The 19,945-nt window shown below is 45.8% G+C and overlaps 19 non-coding genes across 19 annotated transcripts; all 19 read right to left on the bottom strand.

Annotated features, from left to right (window-relative positions):
* Nucleotides 1-23: 23 nt before the first annotated feature.
* On the bottom strand, nt 24-142 carry LOC130399944 (5S ribosomal RNA). The gene has a single exon (XR_008902435.1). It is a non-coding gene; the product is annotated as a 5S ribosomal RNA (ribosomal RNA).
* Nucleotides 143-670: 528 nt separating this feature from the next.
* LOC130394401 (5S ribosomal RNA) lies at nt 671-789 on the bottom strand. The gene has a single exon (XR_008897564.1). It is a non-coding gene; the product is annotated as a 5S ribosomal RNA (ribosomal RNA).
* Nucleotides 790-1,308: 519 nt separating this feature from the next.
* Nucleotides 1,309-1,427, bottom strand: LOC130399425 (5S ribosomal RNA). The gene has a single exon (XR_008901935.1). It is a non-coding gene; the product is annotated as a 5S ribosomal RNA (ribosomal RNA).
* Nucleotides 1,428-1,957: 530 nt separating this feature from the next.
* Nucleotides 1,958-2,076, bottom strand: LOC130399423 (5S ribosomal RNA). The gene has a single exon (XR_008901933.1). It is a non-coding gene; the product is annotated as a 5S ribosomal RNA (ribosomal RNA).
* Nucleotides 2,077-2,605: 529 nt separating this feature from the next.
* Nucleotides 2,606-2,724, bottom strand: LOC130400568 (5S ribosomal RNA). The gene has a single exon (XR_008903048.1). It is a non-coding gene; the product is annotated as a 5S ribosomal RNA (ribosomal RNA).
* A 529-nt stretch (nt 2,725-3,253) lies between these two features.
* Nucleotides 3,254-3,372, bottom strand: LOC130399807 (5S ribosomal RNA). Its single transcript, XR_008902305.1, has one exon. It is a non-coding gene; the product is annotated as a 5S ribosomal RNA (ribosomal RNA).
* A 529-nt stretch (nt 3,373-3,901) lies between these two features.
* Nucleotides 3,902-4,020, bottom strand: LOC130399421 (5S ribosomal RNA). Its single transcript, XR_008901932.1, has one exon. It is a non-coding gene; the product is annotated as a 5S ribosomal RNA (ribosomal RNA).
* A 529-nt stretch (nt 4,021-4,549) lies between these two features.
* Nucleotides 4,550-4,668, bottom strand: LOC130395331 (5S ribosomal RNA). The gene has a single exon (XR_008898401.1). It is a non-coding gene; the product is annotated as a 5S ribosomal RNA (ribosomal RNA).
* Nucleotides 4,669-5,196: 528 nt separating this feature from the next.
* Nucleotides 5,197-5,315, bottom strand: LOC130395222 (5S ribosomal RNA). The gene has a single exon (XR_008898303.1). It is a non-coding gene; the product is annotated as a 5S ribosomal RNA (ribosomal RNA).
* A 518-nt stretch (nt 5,316-5,833) lies between these two features.
* Nucleotides 5,834-5,952, bottom strand: LOC130401254 (5S ribosomal RNA). Its single transcript, XR_008903718.1, has one exon. It is a non-coding gene; the product is annotated as a 5S ribosomal RNA (ribosomal RNA).
* A 518-nt stretch (nt 5,953-6,470) lies between these two features.
* LOC130394871 (5S ribosomal RNA) lies at nt 6,471-6,589 on the bottom strand. The gene has a single exon (XR_008897987.1). It is a non-coding gene; the product is annotated as a 5S ribosomal RNA (ribosomal RNA).
* A 527-nt stretch (nt 6,590-7,116) lies between these two features.
* On the bottom strand, nt 7,117-7,236 carry LOC130400779 (5S ribosomal RNA). The gene has a single exon (XR_008903252.1). It is a non-coding gene; the product is annotated as a 5S ribosomal RNA (ribosomal RNA).
* Nucleotides 7,237-7,755: 519 nt separating this feature from the next.
* Nucleotides 7,756-7,875, bottom strand: LOC130395215 (5S ribosomal RNA). The gene has a single exon (XR_008898296.1). It is a non-coding gene; the product is annotated as a 5S ribosomal RNA (ribosomal RNA).
* A 529-nt stretch (nt 7,876-8,404) lies between these two features.
* Nucleotides 8,405-8,523, bottom strand: LOC130394063 (5S ribosomal RNA). Its single transcript, XR_008897258.1, has one exon. It is a non-coding gene; the product is annotated as a 5S ribosomal RNA (ribosomal RNA).
* Nucleotides 8,524-9,042: 519 nt separating this feature from the next.
* On the bottom strand, nt 9,043-9,161 carry LOC130399851 (5S ribosomal RNA). Its single transcript, XR_008902346.1, has one exon. It is a non-coding gene; the product is annotated as a 5S ribosomal RNA (ribosomal RNA).
* A 529-nt stretch (nt 9,162-9,690) lies between these two features.
* On the bottom strand, nt 9,691-9,809 carry LOC130400354 (5S ribosomal RNA). The gene has a single exon (XR_008902833.1). It is a non-coding gene; the product is annotated as a 5S ribosomal RNA (ribosomal RNA).
* A 529-nt stretch (nt 9,810-10,338) lies between these two features.
* Nucleotides 10,339-10,457, bottom strand: LOC130394893 (5S ribosomal RNA). Its single transcript, XR_008898007.1, has one exon. It is a non-coding gene; the product is annotated as a 5S ribosomal RNA (ribosomal RNA).
* Nucleotides 10,458-15,215: 4,758 nt separating this feature from the next.
* LOC130399675 (5S ribosomal RNA) lies at nt 15,216-15,334 on the bottom strand. Its single transcript, XR_008902178.1, has one exon. It is a non-coding gene; the product is annotated as a 5S ribosomal RNA (ribosomal RNA).
* A 519-nt stretch (nt 15,335-15,853) lies between these two features.
* LOC130394891 (5S ribosomal RNA) lies at nt 15,854-15,972 on the bottom strand. The gene has a single exon (XR_008898006.1). It is a non-coding gene; the product is annotated as a 5S ribosomal RNA (ribosomal RNA).
* Between the last annotated feature and the right edge of the window lie 3,973 nt (nt 15,973-19,945).

Below are 19,945 nucleotides of genomic sequence, written 5' to 3'. Positions count from 1 at the left end.
TGAGCTCGAGTTGAAAAAGAAAAAGCTTACAGCACCTGGTATTCCCAGGCGGACTCCCATCCAAGTACTAACCAGGCCCGACCCTGCTTAGCTTCCGAGATCAGACGAGATCGGGCGTGTTCAGGGTGGTATGGCCGTAAGCAATTAGTGCAGGCGCAAAACCAGGTTTTATACAGTAGCACATAAGGAGTGAGAAAGCTGCTGAGGCTCGACGTTACACTCTTACAAAAACAATCATTAGTTAGATATAAACGGCAGTAATTGATTCAGTAGGACTCCTTATCCATGTAAACGATCATTGTGACATCTGAATTCATTAATTATCTGAAATACACTGCGTGTGCGTGTGATGTTAAATGTTTGAACCAAGGTTAACGGTTAAAGTGTCAGAGAATGGGTGGTGATTTTTTGACGTCCTCCCATGATCTGAAGTGAGCGTGCGTGTTTGTGTTGGTGAAAGTTTAAGAAATGTACAACTGTCGGTTCAGCTCTCTGGTGCTCCCTGCTGGCAGTATCACTATACTGTCCTCATGTTTCACAAAAATAGTTTGAGAGACGTTGTCAGTTTTTGTATGTTGCTTAAATCCTCCAAAGCGGTTGGCAGTAAACATCAGGTCACGGTACGCCACGGTAGGCCAAGGAGGCAATGAGCTCGAGTTGAAAAAGAAAAAGCTTACAGCACCTGGTATTCCCAGGCGGTCTCCCATCCAAGTACTAACCAGGCCCGACCCTGCTTAGCTTCCGAGATCAGACGAGATCGGGCGTGTTCAGGGTGGTATGGCCTAAAGCAATTAGTGCAGGCGCAAAACCAGGTTTTATACAGTAGCACATAAGGAGTGAGAAAGCTGCTGAGGCTCGACGTTACACTCTTACAAAAACAATCATTAGTTAGATATAAACGGCAGTAATTGATTCAGTAGGACTCCTTATCCATGTAAACGATCATTGTGACATCTGAATTCATTAATTATCTGAAATACACTGCGTGTGCGTGTGATGTTAAATGTTTGAACCAAGGTTAACGGTTAAAGTGTCAGAGAATGGGTGGTGATTTTTTGACGTCCTCCCATGATCTGAAGTGAGCGTGCGTGTTTGTGTTGGTGAAAGTTTAAGAAATGTACAACTGTCGGTTCAGCTCTCTGGTGCTCCCTGCTGGCAGTATCACTATACTGTCCTCATGTTTCACAAAAATAGTTTTGAGAGACGTTGTCAGTTTTTGTATGTTGCTTAAATCCTCCAAAGCGGTTGGCAGTAAACATCAGGTCACGGTACGCCACGGAGTCAATGAGCTCGAGTTGAAAAAGAAAAAGCTTACAGCACCTGGTATTCCCAGGCGGTCTCCCATCCAAGTACTAACCAGGCCCGACCCTGCTTAGCTTCCGAGATCAGACGAGATCGGGCGTGTTCAGGGTGGTATGGCCGTAAGCAATTAGTGCAGGCGCCAAACCAGGTTTTATACAGTAGCACATAAGGAGTGAGAAAGCTGCTGAGGCTCGACGTTACACTCTTACAAAAACAATCATTAGTTAGATATAAACGGCAGTAATTGATTCAGTAGGACTCCTTATCCATGTAAACGATCATTGTGACATCTGAATTCATTAATTATCTGAAATACACTGCGTGTGCGTGTGATGTTAAATGTTTGAACCAAGGTTAACGGTTTAAAGTGTCAGAGAATGGGTGGTGATTTTTTGACGTCCTCCCATGATCTGAAGTGAGCGTGCGTGTTTGTGTTGGTGAAAGTTTAAGAAATGTACAACTGTCGGTTCAGCTCTCTGGTGCTCCCTGCTGGCAGTATCACTATACTGTCCTCATGTTTCACAAAAATAGTTTTGAGAGACGTTGTCAGTTTTTGTATGTTGCTTAAATCCTCCAAAGCGGTTGGCAGTAAACATCAGGTCACGGTACGCCACGGTAGGCCACGGAGGCAATGAGCTCGAGTTGAAAAAGAAAAAGCTTACAGCACCTGGTATTCCCAGGCGGTCTCCCATCCAAGTACTAACCAGGCCCGACCCTGCTTAGCTTCCGAGATCAGACGAGATCGGGCGTGTTCAGGGTGGTATGGCCGTAAGCAATTAGTGCAGGCGCAAAACCAGGTTTTATACAGTAGCACATAAGGAGTGAGAAAGCTGCTGAGGCTCGACGTTACACTCTTACAAAAACAATCATTAGTTAGATATAAACGGCAGTAATTGATTCAGTAGGACTCCTTATCCATGTAAACGATCATTGTGACATCTGAATTCATTAATTATCTGAAATACACTGCGTGTGCGTGTGATGTTAAATGTTTGAACCAAGGTTAACGGTTAAAGTGTCAGAGAATGGGTGGTGATTTTTTGACGTCCTCCCATGATCTGAAGTGAGCGTGCGTGTTTGTGTTGGTGAAAGTTTAAGAAATGTACAACTGTCGGTTCAGCTCTCTGGTGCTCCCTGCTGGCAGTATCACTATACTGTCCTCATGTTTCACAAAAATAGTTTTGAGAGACGTTGTCAGTTTTTGTATGTTGCTTAAATCCTCCAAAGCGGTTGGCAGTAAACATCAGGTCACGGTACGCCACGGTAGGCCACGGAGTCAATGAGCTCGAGTTGAAAAAGAAAACGCTTACAGCACCTGGTATTCCCAGGCGGTCTCCCATCCAAGTACTAACCAGGCCCGACCCTGCTTAGCTTCCGAGTTCAGACGAGATCGTGCGTGTTCAGGGTGGTATGGCCGTAAGCAATTAGTGCAGGCGCAAAACCAGGTTTTATACAGTAGCACATAAGGAGTGAGAAAGCTGCTGAGGCTCGACGTTACACTTTTACAAAAACAATCATTAGTTAGATATAAACGGCAGTAATTGATTCAGTAGGACTCCTTATCCATGTAAACGATCATTGTGACATCTGAATTCATTAATTATCTGAAATACACTGCGTGTGCGTGTGATGTTAAATGTTTGAACCAAGGTTAACGGTTAAAGTGTCAGAGAATGGGTGGTGATTTTTTGACGTCCTCCCATGATCTGAAGTGAGCGTGCGTGTTTGTGTTGGTGAAAGTTTAAGAAATGTACAACTGTCGGTTCAGCTCTCTGGTGCTCCCTGCTGGCAGTATCACTATACTGTCCTCATGTTTCACAAAAATAGTTTTGAGAGACGTTGTCAGTTTTTGTATGTTGCTTAAATCCTCCAAAGCGGTTGGCAGTAAACATCAGGTCACGGTACGCCACGGTAGGCCAAGGAGGCAATGAGCTCGAGTTGAAAAAGAAAAAGCTTACAGCACCTGGTATTCCCAGGCGGTCTCCCATCCAAGTACTAACCAGGCCCTACCCTGCTTAGCTTCCGAGATCAGACGAGATCAGGCGTGTTCAGGGTGGTATGGCCGTAAGCAATTAGTGCAGGCGCAAAACCAGGTTTTATACAGTAGCACATAAGGAGTGAGAAAGCTGCTGAGGCTCGACGTTACACTCTTACAAAAACAATCATTAGTTAGATATAAACGGCAGTAATTGATTCAGTAGGACTCCTTATCCATGTAAACGATCATTGTGACATCTGAATTCATTAATTATCTGAAATACACTGCGTGTGCGTGTGATGTTAAATGTTTGAACCAAGGTTAACGGTTAAAGTGTCAGAGAATGGGTGGTGATTTTTTGACGTCCTCCCATGATCTGAAGTGAGCGTGCGTGTTTGTGTTGGTGAAAGTTTAAGAAATGTACAACTGTCGGTTCAGCTCTCTGGTGCTCCCTGCTGGCAGTATCACTATACTGTCCTCATGTTTCACAAAAATAGTTTTGAGAGACGTTGTCAGTTTTTGTATGTTGCTTAAATCCTCCAAAGCGGTTGGCAGTAAACATCAGGTCACGGTACGCCACGTTAGGCCACGGAGTCAATGAGCTCGAGTTGAAAAAGAAAAAGCTTACAGCACCTGGTATTCCCAGGCGGTCTCCCATCCAAGTACTAACCAGGCCCGACCCTGCTTAGCTTCCGAGATCAGACGAGATCGGGCGTGTTCAGGGTGGTATGGCCGTAAGCAATTAGTGCAGGCGCAAAACCAGGTTTTATACAGTAGCACATAAGGAGTGAGAAAGCTGCTGAGGCTCGACGTTACACTCTTACAAAAACAATCATTAGTTAGATATAAACGGCAGTAATTGATTCAGTAGGACTCCTTATCCATGTAAACGATCATTGTGACATCTGAATTCATTAATTATCTGAAATACACTGCGTGTGCGTGTGATGTTAAATGTTTGAACCAAGGTTAACGGTTAAAGTGTCAGAGAATGGGTGGTGATTTTTTGACGTCCTCCCATGATCTGAAGTGAGCGTGCGTGTTTGTGTTGGTGAAAGTTTAAGAAATGTACAACTGTCGGTTCAGCTCTCTGGTGCTCCCTGCTGGCAGTATCACTATACTGTCCTCATGTTTCACAAAAATAGTTTTGAGAGACGTTGTCAGTTTTTGTATGTTGCTTAAATCCTCCAAAGCGGTTGGCAGTAAACATCAGGTCACGGTACGCCACGGTAGGCAACGGAGTCAATGAGCTCGAGTTGAAAAAGAAAAAGCTTACAGCACCTGGTATACCCAGGCGGTCTCCCATCCAAGTACTAACCAGGCCCGACCCTGCTTAGCTTCCGATATCAGACGAGATCTGGCGTGTTCAGGGTGGTATGGCCGTAAGCAATTAGTGCAGGCGCAAGACCAGGTTTTATACAGTAGCACATAAGGAGTGAGAAAGCTGCTGAGGCTCGACGTTACACTTTACAAAAACAATCATTAGTTAGATATAAACGGCAGTAATTGATTCAGTAGGACTCCTTATCCATGTAAACGATCATTGTGACATCTGAATTCATTAATTATCTGAAATACACTGCGTGTGCGTGTGATGTTAAATGTTTGAACCAAGGTTAACGGTTAAAGTGTCAGAGAATGGGTGGTGATTTTTTGACGTCCTCCCATGATCTGAAGTGAGCGTGCGTGTTTGTGTTGGTGAAAGTTTAAGAAATGTACAACTGTCGGTTCAGCTCTCTGGTGCTCCCTGCTGGCAGTATCACTATACTGTCCTCATGTTTCACAAAAATAGTTTTGAGAGACGTTGTCAGTTTTTGTATGTTGCTTAAATCCTCCAAAGCGGTTGGCAGTAAACATCAGGTCACGGTATGCCACGGTAGGCCACGGAGTCAATGAGCTCGAGTTGAAAAAGAAAAAGCTTACAGCACCTGGTATTCCCAGGCGGACTCCCATCCAAGTACTAACCAGGCCCGACCCTGCTTAGCATCCGATATCAGACGAGATCGGGCATGTTCAGGGTGGTATGGCCGTAAGCAAATAGTGCAGGCGCAAAACCAGGTTTTATACAGTAGCACATAAGGAGTGAGAAAGCTGCTGAGGCTCGACGTTACACTTTACAAAAACAATCATTAGTTAGATATAAACGGCAGTAATTGATTCAGTAGGACTCCTTATCCATGTAAACGATCATTGTGACATCTGAATTCATTAATTATCTGAAATACACTGCGTGTGCGTGTGATGTTAAATGTTTGAACCAAGGTTAACGGTTAAAGTGTCAGAGAATGGGTGGGGATTTTTTGACGTCCTCCCATGATCTGAAGTGAGCGTGCGTGTTTGTGTTGGTGAAAGTTTAAGAAATGTACAACTGTCGGTTCAGCTCTCTGGTGCTCCCTGCTGGCAGTATCACTATACTGTCCTCATGTTTCACAAAAACAGTTTTGAGAGACGTTGTCAGTTTTTGTATGTTGCTTAAATCCTCCAAAGCCGTAGGCAGTAAACATCAGGTCACGGTACGCCACGGAGTCAATGAGCTCGAGTTGAAAAAGAAAAAGCTTACAGCACCGGGTATTCCCAGGCGGTCTCCCATCCAAGTACTAACCAGGCCCGACCCTGCTTAGCTTCCGAGTTCAGACGAGATCAGGCGTGTTCAGGGTGGTATGTCCGTAAGCAAATAGTGCAGGCGCAAAACCAGGTTTTATACAGTAGCACATAAGGAGTGAGAAAGCTGCTGAGGCTCGACGTTACACTTTACAAAAACAATCATTAGTTAGATATAAACGGCAGTAATTGATTCAGTAGGACTCCTTATCCATGTAAACGATCATTGTGACATCTGAATTCATTAATTATCTGAAATACACTGCGTGTGCGTGTGATGTTAAATGTTTGAACCAAGGTTAACGGTTAAAGTGTCAGAGAATGGGTGGGGATTTTTTGACGTCCTCCCATGATCTGAAGTGAGCGTGCGTGTTTGTGTTGGTGAAAGTTTAAGAAATGTACAACTGTCGGTTCAGCTCTCTGGTGCTCCCTGCTGGCAGTATCACTATACTGTCCTCATGTTTCACAAAAACAGTTTTGAGAGACGTTGTCAGTTTTTGTATGTTGCTTAAATCCTCCAAAGCGGTTGGCAGTAAACATCAGGTCACGCTACGCCACGGAGTCAATGAGCTCGAGTTGAAAAAGAAAAAGCTTACAGCACCTGGTATTCCCAGGCAGACTCCCATCCAAGTACTAACCAGGCCCGACCCTGCTCAGCTTCCGAGATCAGACGAGATCGGGCGTGTTCAGGGTGGTATGGCCGTAAGCAATTAGTGAAGCGCAAAACCAGGTTTTATACAGTAGCACATAAGGAGTGAGAAAGCTGCTGAGGCTCGACGTTACACTCTTACAAAAACAATCATTAGTTAGATATAAATGGCAGTAATTGATTCAGTAGGACTCCTTATCCATGTAAACCATCATTGTGACATCTGAATTCATTAATTATCTGAAAACACTGCGTGTGCGTGTGATGTTAAATGTTTGAACCAAGGTTAACGGTTAAAGTGTCAGAGAATGGGTGGTGATTTTTTGACGTCCTTCCATGATCTGAAGTGAGCGTGCGTGTTTGTGTTGGTGAAAGTTTAAGAAATGTACAACTGTCGGTTCAGCTCTCTGGTGCTCCCTGCTGGCAGTATCACTATACTGTCCTCATGTTTCACAAAAATAGTTTTGAGAGACGTTGTCAGTTTTTGTATGTTGCTTAAATCCTCCAAAGCGGTTGGCAGTAAACATCAGGTCACGGTACGCCACGGTAGGCCACGGAGTCAATGAGCTCGAGTTGAAAAAGAAAAAGCTTACAGCACCTGGTATTCCCAGGCGGTCTCCCATCCAAGTACTAACCAGGCCCGACCCTGCTTAGCTTCCGAGATTCAGACGAGATCGGGCGTGTTCAGGGTGGTATGGCCGTAAGCAATTAGTGCAGGCGCAAAACCAGGTTTTATACAGTAGCACATAAGGAGTGAGAAAGCTGCTGAGGCTCGACGTTACACTTTTACAAAAACAATCATTAGTTAGATATAAACGGCAGTAATTGATTCAGTAGGACTCCTTATCCATGTAAACGATCATTGTGACATCTGAATTCATTAATTATCTGAAATACACTGCGTGTGCGTGTGATGTTAAATGTTTGAACCAAGGTTAACGGTTAAAGTGTCAGAGAATGGGTGGTGATTTTTTGACGTCCTCCCATGATCTGAAGTGAGCGTGCGTGTTTGTGTTGGTGAAAGTTTAAGAAATGTACAACTGTCGGTTCAGCTCTCTGGTGCTCCCTGCTGGCAGTATCACTATACTGTCCTCATGTTTCACAAAAACAGTTTTGAGAGACGTTGTCAGTTTTTGTATGTTGCTTAAATCCTCCAAAGCGGTTGGCAGTAAACATCAGGTCACGGTACGCCACGGAGTCAATGAGCTCGAGTTGAAAAAGAAAAAGCTTACAGCACCTGGTATTCCCAGGCGGTACTCCCATCCAAGTACTAAGCAGGCCCGACCCTGCTTAGCTTCCGAGATCAGACGAGATCGGGCGTGTTCAGGGTGGTATGGCCGTAAGCAATTAGTGCAGGCGCAAAACCAGGTTTTATACAGTAGCACATAAGGAGTGAGAAAGCTGCTGAGGCTCGACGTTACACTCTTACAAAAACAATCATTAGTTAGATATAAACGGCAGTAATTGATTCAGTAGGACTCCTTATCCATGTAAACGATCATTGTGACATCTGAATTCATTAATTATCTGAAATACACTGCGTGTGCGTGTGATGTTAAATGTTTGAACCAAGGTTAACGGTTAAAGTGTCAGAGAATGGGTGGTGATTTTTTGACGTCCTCCCATGATCTGAAGTGAGCGTGCGTGTTTGTGTTGGTGAAAGTTTAAGAAATGTACAACTGTCGGTTCAGCTCTCTGGTGCTCCCTGCTGGCAGTATCACTATACTGTCCTCATGTTTCACAAAAATAGTTTTGAGAGACGTTGTCAGTTTTTGTATGTTGCTTAAATCCTCCAAAGCGGTTGGCAGTAAACATCAGGTCACGGTACGCCACGGTAGGCCAAGGAGGCAATGAGCTCGAGTTGAAAAAGAAAAAGCTTACAGCACCTGGTATTCCCAGGCGGTCTCCCATCCAAGTACTAACCAGGCCCGACCCTGCTTAGCTTCCGAGATCAGACGAGATCTGGCGTGTTCAGGGTGGTATGGCCGAAAGCAATTAGTGCAGGCGCAAAACCAGGTTTTATACAGTAGCACATAAGGAGTGAGAAAGCTGCTGAGGCTCGACGTTACACTCTTACAAAAACAATCATTAGTTAGATATAAACGGCAGTAATTGATTCAGTAGGACTCCTTATCCATGTAAACGATCATTGTGACATCTGAATTCATTAATTATCTGAAATACACTGCGTGTGCGTGTGATGTTAAATGTTTGAACCAAGGTTAACGGTTAAAGTGTCAGAGAATGGGTGGTGATTTTTTGACGTCCTCCCATGATCTGAAGTGAGCGTGCGTGTTTGTGTTGGTGAAAGTTTAAGAAATGTACAACTGTCGGTTCAGCTCTCTGGTGCTCCCTGCTGGCAGTATCACTATACTGTCCTCATGTTTCACAAAAACAGTTTTGAGAGACGTTGTCAGTTTTTGTATGTTGCTTAAATCCTCCAAAGCGGTTGGCAGTAAACATCAGGTCACGGTACGCCACGGAGTCAATGAGCTCGAGTTGAAAAATAAAAAACTTACAGCACCTGGTATTCCCAGGCGGTCTCCCATCCAAGTACTAACCAGGCCCGACCCTGCTTAGCTTCCGAGATCAGACGAGATCGGGCGTGTTCAGGGTGGTATGGCCGTAAGCAATTAGTGCAGGCGCAAAACCAGGTTTTATACAGTAGCACATAAGGAGTGAGAAAGCTGCTGAGGCTCGACGTTACACTCTTACAAAAACAATCATTAGTTAGATATAAACGGCAGTAATTGATTCAGTAGGACTCCTTATCCATGTAAACGATCATTGTGACATCTGAATTCATTAATTATCTGAAATACACTGCGTGTGCGTGTGATGTTAAATGTTTGAACCAAGGTTAACGGTTAAAGTGTCAGAGAATGGGTGGTGATTTTTTGACGTCCTCCCATGATCTGAAGTGAGCGTGCGTGTTTGTGTTGGTGAAAGTTTAAGAAATGTACAACTGTCGGTTCAGCTCTCTGGTGCTCCCTGCTGGCAGTATCACTATACTGTCCTCATGTTTCACAAAAATAGTTTTGAGAGACGTTGTCAGTTTTTGTATGTTGCTTAAATCCTCCAAAGCGGTTGGCAGTAAACATCAGGTCACGGTACGCCACGGTAGGCCACGGAGGCAATGAGCTCGAGTTGAAAAAGAAAAAGCTTACAGCACCTGGTATTCCCAGGCGGTCTCCCATCAAAGTACTAACCAGGCCCGACCCTGCTTAGCTTCCGAGATCAAACGAGATCGGGCATGTTCAGGGTGGTATGGCCGTAAGCAAATAGTGCTGGCGCAAAACCAGGTTTTATACAGTAGCACATAAGGAGTGAGAAAGCTGCTGAGGCTCGACGTTACACTTTTACAAAAACAATCATCAGTTAGATATAAACGGCAGTAATTGATTCAGTAGGACTCCTTATCCATGTAAACGATCATTGTGACATCTGAATTCATTAATTATCTGAAATACACTGCGTGTGCGTGTGATGTTAAATGTTTGAACCAAGGTTAACGGTTAAAGTGTCAGAGAATGGGTGGTGATTTTTTGACGTCCTCCCATGATCTGAAGTGAGCGTGCGTGTTTGTGTTGGTGAAAGTTCAAGAAATGTACAACTGTCGTTTCAGCTCTCTGGTGCTCCCTGCTGGCAGTATCACTATACTGTCCTCATGTTTCACAAAAATAGTTTTGAGAGACGTTGTCAGTTTTTGTATGTTGCTTAAATCCTCCAAAGCGGTTGGCAGTAAACATCAGGTCACGGTACGCTAAGGTAGGCCACGGAGGCAATGAGCTCGAGTTGAAAAAGAAAAAGCTTACAGCACCTGGTATTCCCAGGCAGACTCCCATCCAAGTACTAACCAGGCCCGACCCTGCATAGCTTCCGAGATCAGACGAGATCGGGCGTGTTCAGGGTGGTATGGCCGTAAGCAATTAGTGCAGGCGCAAAACCAGGTTTTATACAGTAGCACATAAGGAGTGAGAAAGCTGCTGAGGCTCGACGTTACACTTTTACAAAAACAATCATTAGTTAGATATAAACGGCAGTAATTGATTCAGTAGGACTCCTTATCCATGTAAACGATCATTGTGAAATCTGAATTCATTAATTATCTGAAATACACTGCGTGTGCGTGTGATGTTAAATGTTTGAACCAAGGTTAACGGTTAAAGTGTCAGAGAATGGGTGGTGATTTTTTGACGTCCTCCCATGATCTGAAGTGAGCGTGCGTGTTTGTGTTGGTGAAAGTTTAAGAAATGTACAACTGTCGGTTCAGCTCTCTGGTGCTCCCTGCTGGCAGTATCACTATACTGTCCTCATGTTTCACAAAAACAGTTTTGAGAGACGTTGTCAGTTTTTGTATGTTGCTTAAATCCTCCAAAGCGGTTGGCAGTAAACATCAGGTCACGGTACGCCACGGTAGGCCACGGAGGCAATGAGCTCGAGTTGAAAAAGAAATAGCTTACAGCACCTGGTATTCCCAGGCGGTCTCCCAACCAAGTACTAACCAGGCCCGACCCTGCTTAGCTTCCGAGATCAGACGAGATCGGGCGTGTTTTTTTTTTTTTTTTTTATTATCAAAAAATATAGTTTACAATTAAAATTCCGTATTTACAGTAATTTACAATCTTTTACGGTCATAACCAAACACAGTATGACACACAGAAGACATACAGACAGTTGATAATCACAAATGTACGCAACAATCACATAGAGAGGTTAACCCTAATCATACACAACAAACATTTGCGTCGGAGTGGTCTGCCAGGGCCCTGTACCACGAAGCTCGCTTAGAGGGCTAGCGAGGTATGTTGAGCTCCAAGCCTGGGTTAGTTGTACCACGAAAGTCGATCTCTTTTAGCGTCGCTGTATCACCATGGTGACTTATGCTCGCAACCAAACCTGGTCGGGAGCAGTTTTTCGGCTTAGTCTAGCCGGAGATCGGCTACTTAAATCGGCGTGCGCAGCTTCCTAGCCCCTCCTCTGACAATGGCGTCACCATTTGTGGGTGTTCCCGTGGACCCCGGCGCACTTCTCGTACAGGCGTCTCTCCGGAGACAGAGGGTTTTACCGGACAGAACCGATCCCTTGGCATTGTCTGACGATATTCCGATTTCAGACTTTATTGTCATTGTGCAAACAACGAAATTGGGGTTCTTCATGAGAGATACAGATTCTCATCAGAGGGTGTTCGTTATTTGATCGTCCTTTTGGACCTTATGTAGACAATGATTACTGTTGCGCATTGTGTCTCCGTGTGCTAGAGTGGAGGTAGCGCGTCAGTCTTGAGTTTCTGCGTGGGGGGGTCGACTCCCAAGTGATGCAAATTTATGTGAAGCTTAAAAAGTCCTAATTCTCATGCATATGGAATACTTATTCACTAAAGCTTATGGAATTATAATTTTGTGCTTATTTCGAACTTGAACCCATATTTTCAATGCCGTGCTGGCACCACATCTATGGGGGTAAAATGCATGATGATAGACCGGCGAAATTGAACCCCGGTCGCTGGCTTTCGGGTCTTATACCAATCCATTACGCTAGAGCCGCTACCTCCCGGCAGTCGAAAACATGCCATACATTTCTTACATAGGGTGTATTTAAAGTGAATTCCCTAAATGATAGAATAAGGCAGGATGGACGTTGCTTATGCATTTTTAAATCATCATCATTCTATTTGGATTAATGGCGAACAATTCTGCATTTGGCATAGTTATTTTACAGACAATATGCAGAATATTTTCACTTCTACGCATATAGACTGCTTGATCTATCGTAAAGGTGAGAAAAATGACGCAAAAAACGCCCCTTCCACGTGAACGCGCACTGAACCTAAAGCGGAAAACCTGGTTCAACTAACTGAATCTAAAGTGAGCTTCGTGGTACCATTTAACTCTGATTGCGAGTTGCTGCTCTGTCGAGCCAGGTTTTCCCAAGAAAGCCTGGGTATGTTCAGCGAGCTTCGTGGTATAGGGCACAGGTCTTAACAAGCAGGAAAAACAATGCCCACACTACACACTAAATCCTAACGTCCCTGATTCCGTTACCATGACTAAAGTGCTGTTCCTAACAAAATACTTGTGAAAATCCTCCCCTTCCCATCATTCAGAACCTCCTTCACATTCCCAACCACATCCTCCTTTACAAGTATTGCCACACCACACGATCTTGCCGTCCCACAATTGACGAATAACAGTCCCCTCCATTTCTCCTTGATTTCTGGCATTTTAGCCTGTGTCCAGTTTGTTTCCTGCAGCACTAAAATATCGGATTTAAAATTGATTAACACCTCATCAAACTTCGCCATATTGTTAAGACCGTTGATATTAATTGATGTGAGTGTGACCATTGAAATCAAAAGACACAGAGTGGGTATTACTGTTAAAATCATTTTTTTTTTTTACGTACCCCTTTCTTTTTCAAGTTCCTCTGTTCCTCATCGGAATCAACCCCTCTCCTGCGTCTGACCCTGGGCGCCCTCTCCCTACAAACACCCAACGCCTCATTCCCAGACTTATTCTCCCTCTCCCTTCCATCAGCCAGTGTGGGGGGGGAAATTATAGGCGCCATACCACGCCAATGAGACGCGTCGGCTGTAGCCTCAATAGTCACAGCACAAGACCCCCAGGCTGCATCTTCCTCTACTGTAGGCCACCCGGGCGCCTGTAAAGAGAGGAGCCCCGCTTGAGAGCTCCTGCCCCCCCCCAACCCTGTGCCCCCATCTCCCCCTGATGCCGGGGCCATTGACACAACCAAATCCACTTCTAGGCTAGCCCCCGTGCCATGTCCCGCCTCGTTCCCCAACTGTCCAGACCCCCGCGGCACCTTGGCTACGCCCTCCGCTGGTGTAGGGTGCCCAGATGCCGGTAGAGAGGAAAGCTCTCCTTGAGAGCTTTGCCCCCCGGGCAACCCCATGCCCCCCACACCCGGGTCCTTCAGCACAACCTGTAGCTGACTGTCCAAGACTGTCTCCCCGTCAGACAGCATCCCGTGCTCCATCTCCTCTTCCGCACTCTCTTCCCCTCCACTTTCCTCACTCTCCAACGATACAGCCCTTGAGTCTGGGTCAACTGAGAGGGCACCCCCTCCCACCTGCTCCTCCTTACACACACAATTTCCCTTTCTATTACCACACTCTCTGCATTTAATCACAGCCACACACTCCCTTGCATAGTGCCCCTGCTTCCCGCACTTCCGACAGAGGAAGTCAGGACAGTCCCTCACTATATGTCCAGGCTGGATGCACAATCTACACACCTTTAATTGTCTGTCATGGATGACTCGGAAATATTCAGCACCCTTTTCAGTGTCAAAACGTGTGGACCAAGGCAAGGACCGTACTTCCTTGTTAAACTTCACCTTAACAAACCGTGTACCCTCACATATGGTCATCCCAGGCCACTTCCTCCTTGCAATCGGCGAAACTGCCTCCACACCCCAGTCCGCAAGCTTCTTCAGAACCTCCTCATCCGTAATGTACACTGGTAGACTCATAAAGGACACCACCATCTCATCTGCAGTCAAGTCTTTTGCGACGACGCTGGTCCCCCTTATCCTAAAACCATCCAACAATCGCCTCTTCCCGTTGGGGTGATTCATCGTTACTTCATATTGGTTCAATGAGAGGTAGCGACATCCCAAGACCAATCCACATACACTCTGCATCGCCCTTAGCATCTCCATCATCGGGATTTTCTCCTCTCCCACAAGCTCCACAGCCACAGACAACTCCCTGCTGTAGCTCGGGCCACCATCCGCAACCTTGTCCTCCTTCTCTCTTGTTGCTCTCTCCGCAGTCACCGGTCTCCCGCCTAGTACGTCCTCCGATGTCCTCTTCGCCACACAACCACCATCCGTCACCGCAGCAGGAGCCGTGTTCCGTTCCATGCCGTCTTCTATTCGAGTTTTCGAAACCGCGTGAGACATCGAAAAAAAACCGAACTAAATTATACTAATACTCCCCCAAACAGCAAGCTGTCGGGGGAATAAACGACTAGACGCAAAACTAACCAAAAAAATATCTATAAATACTTGATTTACCACCAAAAGAATCCTCGCTCCAACACCGTCCTCCTCTCACCACTCAAGCACACCAAACACTTCCTCAATGGGCGTATCACTTCCTCAATGGGCGTGTTCAGGGTGGTATGGCCGTAAGCAATTAGTGCAGGCGCAAAACCAGGTTTTATACAGTAGCACATACGGAGTGAGAAAGCTGCTGAGGCTCGACGTTACACTTTTACAAAAACAATCATTAGTTAGATATAAACGGCAGTAATTGATTCAGTAGGACTCCTTATCCATGTAAACGATCATTGTGAAATCTGAATTCATTAATTATCTGAAATACACTGCGTGTGCGTGTGATGTTAAATGTTTGAACCAAGGTTAACGGTTAAAGTGTCAGAGAATGGGTGGTGATTTTTTGACGTCCTCCCATGATCTGAAGTGAGCGTGCGTGTTTGTGTTGGTGAAAGTTTAAGAAATGTACAACTGTCGGTTCAGCTCTCTGGTGCTCCCTGCTGGCAGTATCACTATACTGTCCTCATGTTTCACAAAAATAGTTTTGAGAGACGTTGTCAGTTTTTGTATGTTGCTTAAATCCTCCAAAGCGGTTGGCAGTAAACATCAGGTCACGGTACGCCACGGTAGGCCACGGAGGCAATGAGCTCGAGTTGAAAAAGAAATAGCTTACAGCACCTGGTATTCCCAGGCGGTCTCCCATCCAAGTACTAACCAGGCCCGACCCTGCTTAGCTTCCGAGATCAAACGAGATCGGGCGTGTTCAGGGTGGTATGGCCGTAAGCAATTAGTGCAGGCGCAAAACCAGGTTTTATACAGTAGCACATAAGGAGTGAGAAAGCTGCTGAGGCTCGACGTTACACTCTTACAAAAACAATCATTAGTTAGATATAAACGGCAGTAATTGATTCAGTAGGACTCCTTATCCATGTAAACGATCATTGTGACATCTGAATTCATTAATTATCTGAAATACACTGCGTGTGCGTGTGATGTTAAATGTTTGAACCAAGGTTAACGGTTAAAGTGTCAGAGAATGGGTGGGGATTTTTTGACGTCCTCCCATGATCTGAAGTGAGCGTGCGTGTTTGTGTTGGTGAAAGTTTAAGAAATGTACAACTGTCGGTTCAGCTCTCTGGTGCTCCCTGCTGGCAGTATCACTATACTGTCCTCATGTTTCACAAAAGCAGTTTTGAGAGACGTTGTCAGTTTTTGTATGTTGCTTAAATCCTCCAAAGCGGTTGGCAGTAAACATCAGGTCACGGTACGCCACGGAGTCAATGAGCTCGAGTTGAAAAAGAAAAAGCTTACAGCACCTGGTATTCCCAGGCAGACTCCCATCCAAGTACTAACCAGGCCCGACCCTGCATAGCTTCCGAGATCAGACGAGATCGGGCGTGTTCAGGGTGGTATGGCCGTAAGCAATTAGTGCAGGCGCAAAACCAGGTTTTATACAGTAGCACATAAGGAGTGAGAAAGCTGCTGAGGCTCGACGTTACACTTTTACAAAAACAATCATTAGTTAGATATAAACGGCAGTAATTGATTCAGTAGGACTCCTTATCCATGTAAACGATCATTGTGAAATCTGAATTCATTAATTATCTGAAATACACTGCGTGTGCGTGTGATGTTAAATGTTTGAACCAAGGTTAACGGTTAAAGTGTCAGAGAATGGGTGGTGATTTTTTGACGTCCTCCCATGATCTGAAGTGAGCGTGCGTGTTTGTGTTGGTGAAAGTTTAAGAAATGTACAACTGTCGGTTCAGCTCTCTGGTGCTCCCTGCTGGCAGTATCACTATACTGTCCTCATGTTTCACAAAAACAGTTTTGAGAGACGTTGTCAGTTTTTGTATGTTGCTTAAATCCTCCAAAGCGGTTGGCAGTAAACATCAGGTCACGGTACGCCACGGTAGGCCACGGAGGCAATGAGCTCGAGTTGAAAAAGAAATAGCTTACAGCACCTGGTATTCCCAGGCGGTCTCCCAACCAAGTACTAACCAGGCCCGACCCTGCTTAGCTTCCGAGATCAGACGAGATCGGGCGTGTTTTTTTTTTTTTTTTTATTATCAAAAAATATAGTTTACAATTAAAATTCCGTATTTACAGTAATTTACAATCTTTTACGGTCATAACCAAACACAGTATGACACACAGAAGACATACAGACAGTTGATAATCACAAATGTACGCAACAATCACATAGAGAGGTTAACCCTAATCATACACAACAAACATTTGCGTCGGAGTGGTCTGCCAGGGCCCTGTACCACGAAGCTCGCTTAGAGGGCTAGCGAGGTATGTTGAGCTCCAAGCCTGGGTTAGTTGTACCACGAAAGTCGATCTCTTTTAGCGTCGCTGTATCACCATGGTGACTTATGCTCGCAACCAAACCTGGTCGGGAGCAGTTTTTCGGCTTAGTCTAGCCGGAGATCGGCTACTTAAATCGGCGTGCGCAGCTTCCTAGCCCCTCCTCTGACAATGGCGTCACCATTTGTGGGTGTTCCCGTGGACCCCGGCGCACTTCTCGTACAGGCGTCTCTCCGGAGACAGAGGGTTTTACCGGACAGAACCGATCCCTTGGCATTGTCTGACGATATTCCGATTTCAGACTTTATTGTCATTGTGCAAACAACGAAATTGGGGTTCTTCATGAGAGATACAGATTCTCATCAGAGGGTGTTCGTTATTTGATCGTCCTTTTGGACCTTATGTAGACAATGATTACTGTTGCGCATTGTGTCTCCGTGTGCTAGAGTGGAGGTAGCGCGTCAGTCTTGAGTTTCTGCGTGGGGGGGTCGACTCCCAAGTGATGCAAATTTATGTGAAGCTTAAAAAGTCCTAATTCTCATGCATATGGAATACTTATTCACTAAAGCTTATGGAATTATAATTTTGTGCTTATTTCGAACTTGAACCCATATTTTCAATGCCGTGCTGGCACCACATCTATGGGGGTAAAATGCATGATGATAGACCGGCGAAATTGAACCCCGGTCGCTGGCTTTCGGGTCTTATACCAATCCATTACGCTAGAGCCGCTACCTCCCGGCAGTCGAAAACATGCCATACATTTCTTACATAGGGTGTATTTAAAGTGAATTCCCTAAATGATAGAATAAGGCAGGATGGACGTTGCTTATGCATTTTTAAATCATCATCATTCTATTTGGATTAATGGCGAACAATTCTGCATTTGGCATAGTTATTTTACAGACAATATGCAGAATATTTTCACTTCTACGCATATAGACTGCTTGATCTATCGTAAAGGTGAGAAAAATGACGCAAAAAACGCCCCTTCCACGTGAACGCGCACTGAACCTAAAGCGGAAAACCTGGTTCAACTAACTGAATCTAAAGTGAGCTTCGTGGTACCATTTAACTCTGATTGCGAGTTGCTGCTCTGTCGAGCCAGGTTTTCCCAAGAAAGCCTGGGTATGTTCAGCGAGCTTCGTGGTATAGGGCACAGGTCTTAACAAGCAGGAAAAACAATGCCCACACTACACACTAAATCCTAACGTCCCTGATTCCGTTACCATGACTAAAGTGCTGTTCCTAACAAAATACTTGTGAAAATCCTCCCCTTCCCATCATTCAGAACCTCCTTCACATTCCCAACCACATCCTCCTTTACAAGTATTGCCACACCACACGATCTTGCCGTCCCACAATTGACGAATAACAGTCCCCTCCATTTCTCCTTGATTTCTGGCATTTTAGCCTGTGTCCAGTTTGTTTCCTGCAGCACTAAAATATCGGATTTAAAATTGATTAACACCTCATCAAACTTCGCCATATTGTTAAGACCGTTGATATTAATTGATGTGAGTGTGACCATTGAAATCAAAAGACACAGAGTGGGTATTACTGTTAAAATCATTTTTTTTTTTTACGTACCCCTTTCTTTTTCAAGTTCCTCTGTTCCTCATCGGAATCAACCCCTCTCCTGCGTCTGACCCTGGGCGCCCTCTCCCTACAAACACCCAACGCCTCATTCCCAGACTTATTCTCCCTCTCCCTTCCATCAGCCAGTGTGGGGGGGGAAATTATAGGCGCCATACCACGCCAATGAGACGCGTCGGCTGTAGCCTCAATAGTCACAGCACAAGACCCCCAGGCTGCATCTTCCTCTACTGTAGGCCACCCGGGCGCCTGTAAAGAGAGGAGCCCCGCTTGAGAGCTCCTGCCCCCCCCCAACCCTGTGCCCCCATCTCCCCCTGATGCCGGGGCCATTGACACAACCAAATCCACTTCTAGGCTAGCCCCCGTGCCATGTCCCGCCTCGTTCCCCAACTGTCCAGACCCCCGCGGCACCTTGGCTACGCCCTCCGCTGGTGTAGGGTGCCCAGATGCCGGTAGAGAGGAAAGCTCTCCTTGAGAGCTTTGCCCCCCGGGCAACCCCATGCCCCCCACACCCGGGTCCTTCAGCACAACCTGTAGCTGACTGTCCAAGACTGTCTCCCCGTCAGACAGCATCCCGTGCTCCATCTCCTCTTCCGCACTCTCTTCCCCTCCACTTTCCTCACTCTCCAACGATACAGCCCTTGAGTCTGGGTCAACTGAGAGGGCACCCCCTCCCACCTGCTCCTCCTTACACACACAATTTCCCTTTCTATTACCACACTCTCTGCATTTAATCACAGCCACACACTCCCTTGCATAGTGCCCCTGCTTCCCGCACTTCCGACAGAGGAAGTCAGGACAGTCCCTCACTATATGTCCAGGCTGGATGCACAATCTACACACCTTTAATTGTCTGTCATGGATGACTCGGAAATATTCAGCACCCTTTTCAGTGTCAAAACGTGTGGACCAAGGCAAGGACCGTACTTCCTTGTTAAACTTCACCTTAACAAACCGTGTACCCTCACATATGGTCATCCCAGGCCACTTCCTCCTTGCAATCGGCGAAACTGCCTCCACACCCCAGTCCGCAAGCTTCTTCAGAACCTCCTCATCCGTAATGTACACTGGTAGACTCATAAAGGACACCACCATCTCATCTGCAGTCAAGTCTTTTGCGACGACGCTGGTCCCCCTTATCCTAAAACCATCCAACAATCGCCTCTTCCCGTTGGGGTGATTCATCGTTACTTCATATTGGTTCAATGAGAGGTAGCGACATCCCAAGACCAATCCACATACACTCTGCATCGCCCTTAGCATCTCCATCATCGGGATTTTCTCCTCTCCCACAAGCTCCACAGCCACAGACAACTCCCTGCTGTAGCTCGGGCCACCATCCGCAACCTTGTCCTCCTTCTCTCTTGTTGCTCTCTCCGCAGTCACCGGTCTCCCGCCTAGTACGTCCTCCGATGTCCTCTTCGCCACACAACCACCATCCGTCACCGCAGCAGGAGCCGTGTTCCGTTCCATGCCGTCTTCTATTCGAG

Source organism: Gadus chalcogrammus, chromosome 12, assembly GCF_026213295.1.
Source record: "Gadus chalcogrammus isolate NIFS_2021 chromosome 12, NIFS_Gcha_1.0, whole genome shotgun sequence".
Classification (NCBI taxonomy): Eukaryota; Metazoa; Chordata; class Actinopteri; order Gadiformes; family Gadidae; genus Gadus; species Gadus chalcogrammus.
The sequence above is the reverse complement of the archived record's forward strand: the minus strand, read 5'-3'. Positions and strand labels throughout refer to the sequence as shown.